Source organism: Mytilus trossulus, chromosome 5 (assembly GCF_036588685.1).
Source record: "Mytilus trossulus isolate FHL-02 chromosome 5, PNRI_Mtr1.1.1.hap1, whole genome shotgun sequence".
In the NCBI taxonomy this organism is placed as follows: Eukaryota; Metazoa; Mollusca; class Bivalvia; order Mytilida; family Mytilidae; genus Mytilus; species Mytilus trossulus.
Genome location: NC_086377.1, coordinates 55,538,647 through 55,544,646, shown reverse-complemented (window position 1 = coordinate 55,544,646; position 6,000 = coordinate 55,538,647).

The following is a 6,000-nucleotide window of genomic DNA, read 5'->3' as shown; positions in this document are numbered from 1 at the left end:
TTAATGATTGCCAAATGATCTACTATCCAGCCAAAGAAAATGAATATTACAGTATAGCCTTCTTCATGAAAAAACTCTTTAATCGTACTGAAAGCAACAGTAATATACCGCCATAGTCATAAATCTAATTAAACAATAAAAACAAATCCGGATCACAAACCAAAACCAAACAATCAACTACAAGAGGAAAACAATAGAACAGCAAAACAACTGAACTACAACAAAAATAAACGCCAAGTTGAACATACATATAAACTGTATAGTCAGAAATAACATTCAGAGACACAGTTGAAAGAGATTATTCAAAAGTTGAGACCAAGTTAAGGATAAACCTTGAATGAGAGTATAGGATATTAAAGTACACAAAATATCAGGACCCTATCATTTCTGTCAGCAGAACAAGTGTTCTCCATAGAAAAAAGATCAATTTCAACGAGTGAATCAGCCATATAATACCAGTATTAAACTTCAGCTCACTTTATAGACATTAAGTTATAACACAAAGTTATAAGCTTTCGCCGAAAAATGAAGGACTTGTTTTATGCATACATAAAAATTGATAGCATGTAGAAATTCCATTACATTTCATAAACAAAGTGTCCCAGAGTGCTTTTCTGGATGCTTCAGCGGGAGCGCACAAATGATTTCATAATTGTCAATGCCAAAATTTTGAAATGTCGACTTATGTGTAGAGTTGTATAACTGAATGCAAGCGTTTGCTTGGGCTACTAACTTTTATTATGGTTTATATCATTTTATTTGTTTTGTTTTGCACTTATCTTTAACGGTTGACATTCTCAGTCATACCTCCAGTGGATGAGAAGGTAAACATGCTTAAGTGGAAGGTTCTGAACTACAAACTAGAGTGGTAAACATGCATATTATATATAAAAACGTGAGTATCGGTAATTTCCTCCAAAATCACACGTTGCACTGTCGTCATCATTTTGTCCACTATAGCAAACAAAGTTTACCTTACATTTTCCGCCCGTGTTGTTTAACATATTACATATTATAGCATTTTTCAAACAGTTCGTGACTGGGGTCAGACCAAGATAACCGTTTATAACAAAAATCGCTGCAAAAGTGATAAAAATGAAGCTATTCTGGGTTGATCTTCATCATTTACGCTCAGAACCTTATATTAGAAAGCTAAGGATGTAAAAAAACAAAACAAACAGTTGAAGTGCCAAAATAACACACAAAAAAGATAAAATAGTCGAAGGCCAGCTGTGGGGACATCACAATAAAGCCACCAATTACATCACAATTAATTATGTCATAATGAAATTATCACAATTCGGAAGACTTATCCTTGGTACCTCATTTATAAAATATACAAAAATAAATACCTGGATATCAATGCATGTTAAGTTATGTTTTAAAATATCAAAATAAAATGAATTTGCGATATAGACAATATTCAAATTTAACTATTATGTGGAATGTCACTTACCAATTGAAGGTTCTTTAAGTAGAAGTTTCAGCTGAATATTTGGTTATTAATACCTGATTAATTTAATCACCAATAATATAAAGATTACAATTAAACCTAAGTGTATTGTTGTATGAATTGAAGTATGTAGGGAAACAATGTATAGTCTGATATATCATTTCGTGGATTTAGCAACAAAAATGCCTGTACGTTTCTGAAATTTGAATTAAGTACAAGGCATTTACACAAACTGATAACGTATACTTACATGACTTAAGTGTACATCTATCTATTTGTTTTGGTTTTCATTAATCTCCTATTATTGATCTTCATGTAAATACTGATGAGAAGCTCAAGTGAAAGGTTCTTAACTCAAATATTGTCATTCAAATCTGAACATGCTTAGCTGATATATCACAAATGTGTGTCTATAGAATCTTTTAAGTTCGGAACAGTTAAATAAAATTAGAAATGTATAATGATATTTTTTTTATTGAAGCTGTAACATTAATAATTAAAGAACCAAATAATCTAAAGGTGATACAATTATTCAAGCGTTTTAAAGACAAAATGTTAATCATAAAGGCGCTTTAAATGTTAAAATCACGTAAACGTTTGACATTTCATAAATTCATCAAATATAATTAAAGCATTTGAAGGACGCAGACTGTTTATGATTACAAAATGGCGCAAAGTTGTTTTTACTCTATTGTAATATTACAATACATCAACTGTTCGTGTTTTCTTAATATAAATGATAATTGTATTCAAGGGAAATAAGCATACCAGAAGAGGAGGAGAAACTTGGTAACTTGAACGTTATTTAATCTCTATATATAACTAGTTTTGCTAGTTTTATTTTGTATGAAAATATGTAAACAAAATATGAATTGTAACCAGAGTTCATGTCTGGTTTTCATTTAAACTTTCTCTCGTTTTTTTCAAATACCATGTTCCATGTCTTTTGACCTCATATAGAGTCCTTATAATAGAAGACATTTACTTTAAAGTGTCAACACATACTATAGACAAACCATAGGCATAAAATCAAATCAAATAATTTTATTGGTGTAAATTCCTATACAGAAATGATACCAGCCGACATTTACAAAATACAAATACAAATACAAAAATGAACAAACAAACAGACAAAAACAAAAAAACCAAACCAAACATATTTTCTCAATGATAAGAGATACATATTTTATATTTACATTACGTGGAGGTGTTATTCATACAAAATTATTAATTCAAGCCATTAACAATTAGCATTAATACTATAAAAGTTCTTAACAACATTATTTTTGCTTTAAATGAATGTTCAAATCATACATATCGCTTATTCCAGCTACACTTACAGTACTAATGTCTGTATCATTACTTTTCAGAATGAAACTAAACTTATCTTGTTCACACATATTAGCAAAAGATGGAACTATATCACTTAAATTACAAAAGAGTACATTTCTATTAATTTCTAGCGCTTTACATTGAATGAGGCATATGTACAATATATATACTGCCTGGTACAAACTATAGTTTTATAGTATTGAAGAGGTTGCTGATGCCTGAGGCAATCTCAAAATGTCGAAAAGAATATCAATCCTACCAAAACCACATAATTCCTACAGATTGAGAAATAAAATCCCACCAAAAGTCGATTAGTATAATAATGATAAACTATTCTACATGTTGATGACAGTTTATGAATGTTGTAGGACATTCAATTCTAGTGCTTGTTTCAAAACTTAAATGTAAACTCTTACTCGTGATTTTCGTGATCAAATCAAAATAATGATCGCTAAAGTCGCTAAATTTCATCTCCAAAATCGATTATCAAAGGTACCAGGCTTATAATTTACAATTTACTATATTGCATTGCGATCAACATGTTATTTTTTTTTACTAAAACTTTAGCATTTTTTTCATGTATCAACTGTTTTTGTTCAAACTGATCAAATTTATAGTTAAAACGCGAGCTGATTACATTTAATTGAGAATCTTTGAAAGCTAAAAATTTAGCCTTGAGTTTTGAATGTAAGATTTCAGAAGGCTAAAAATTTAGTTTATTGTATAAATTTAAAAGTACTTTATGACTTAGAACAGGGAAATGCTAAAATATTAGTATGTATATTATTTATTTTCTTTTGTTATTGCAGGAAGAATTTGAAGGTAGCTGAGAATTGTCTTTTTTTTTCTAAGAAAAATTGAATTAAGCTGTAGTATTTAAAAGTTTGATGCAATTTCTCTAAACAAAAAGAAATTCATTAGATTTCAGGCAAAAAACATAGAATTTTAGCCAATTTGCAAAGATTCAAAACAATCCATTTTGAGAACGAATATTGCAGAGTATCAAAATTTATTGCAGTCCGTTAATATGTAATGACAATTGTGTCTGAAGTCAACTAGAACCAACTAATTTTTCTTTTAACTATATTAAATCTATTAGTAAATTCTACCTCTTTTTCATAATTCATTCTGATATTACATTATATCGACCATATTCTAAAGATAGTTGTATAGAATATATTACCAAACCTGCCAACGGTTTTAATCAATTTTTTTTTAAACTTCAATGTAAATTTGACACCTTTTCGATAATTGTAATAGATGATACCTTAAATCGGTCATTTGATCAAGATAAATTTATAATATGTAATCACAATTGTATCTGAAGTAAACTTGAACCAACTTAATTTCCTTTTAACTATATTATATTTTTTAGTAAATTCTACCCCATTTTGATAATTCATTCTGATATTACATTATATCGACCATATTCTACCCCTTTTTGATAATTCATTCTTATATTACATTATATCGACCATATTCTAAAGATAGTTGTATAGAATATATTACCAAACCTGCCAACGGTTTTAATCAATTTTTTTTAAAACTTCAATGTAAATTTGACACCTTTTTCGATAATTGTAATAGATTATACCTGAAATCGGTCATTTAATCAAGATAGATTTATAATATGTAATGACAATTGTATCTGAAGTAAACTCGAACCAACTTAATTGCCTTTTAACAATATAACATTTTTTTAGTAAATTCTACCCCTTTTTGATAATTCATTCTGATATTACATTATATCGACCATATTCTAAAGATAGTTGTATAGAATATATTACCAAACCTGCCAACGGTTTTAATCAAGTTTTTTTTAAATTTCACAGTAAATTTGACAAGTTTTTCGATAATTGTAATAGATGATACCTTAAATCGGTCATTTGATTCAAATAGATTTATAATATGTAATGACAATTGTATCTGAAGTAAACTTGAACCAACTAATTTTCTTTTAACTATATTATATTTTTAGTAAATTCTACCCCTTTTTTCATAATTCATTCTGATATGACATTATATCGACCATATTCTAAAGATAGTTGTAAAGAATATATTACCAAACCTGCCAACGGTTTTAATCAAGTTTTTTTTTTAATTTCACTGTAAATTTGACAAGTTTTTCGATAATTGTAAAAGATGATACCTTAAATTGGTCATTTAATCAAGATAGATTTATAATATGTAATGACAATTGTGTCTGAAGTAAACTTGAACCAACTTAATTTCTTTTAACAATATTACATTTTTTAGTAAATTCTACCCCTTTTTGATAATTTATTCTGATATTACATTATATCGACCATATTCTAAAGATAGTTGTATAGAATATATTACCAAACCTGTCAAATGTTTTAATCAAGTTTTTTTTTAAATTTCACAGTAAATTTGACAAGTTTTTCGATAATTGTAATAGATGATACCTTAAATCGGTCATTTAATCAAGATAGATTTATAATATGTAATGACAATTGTATCTGAAGTAAACTTGAACCAACTTAATTTCCTTTTAAGAGCCAGTCTGCCAGAAAACCATGCAATAGGCTCCAAATGCAATGTTATCATATTGACCTGAAATTTTGCATACATGATACCTTCATAACAATAACTCTTTGTGCAAAATATTTTATAAAAATATTTAATGGTTGTCTCTGTATGAAGCGCCATCTATAAATAGCCGTTTTTGGTCAAAATAAAGCAGAAAATTAGGCAATTTCAGCAATTTCAGCTGAAAAATATCAGTTTTTATCATCATGTAACTGTTTAATTGGTAAGATAATGTTGTAATACTGTATTTAAACTGTCAAAATATGTTAATACCTGAGGTAAAAAAAAATTCCTATATTTGCGAATTCTGGTCTATATATCTATATATTTAGAAAATAGCCAAAAAGGTGAAATTTTCAAATTTTTAAAAGTGTATATTTTCTAAAGTGGGAAAAATATTTGAATGCCATTTGATTTTTCTTGAACCCTGATCATATATCTACAAAATATAAAAAATCCAATTTTGGCAAATGATCATAGTGCTGATGTGAATATAATTAGTTTTTCAGGATTTGTGGTTTTTCAGGAATTACCTTATATTATGGTACATCTATTCAAATCTGTCATTACCCCTCCACCCGCCCCCTTATGGATCATTGTGGGAAATAAATGCATTACACACAACTACAATATTTAGTCAGTATTTCATATAACTTCACATCAAA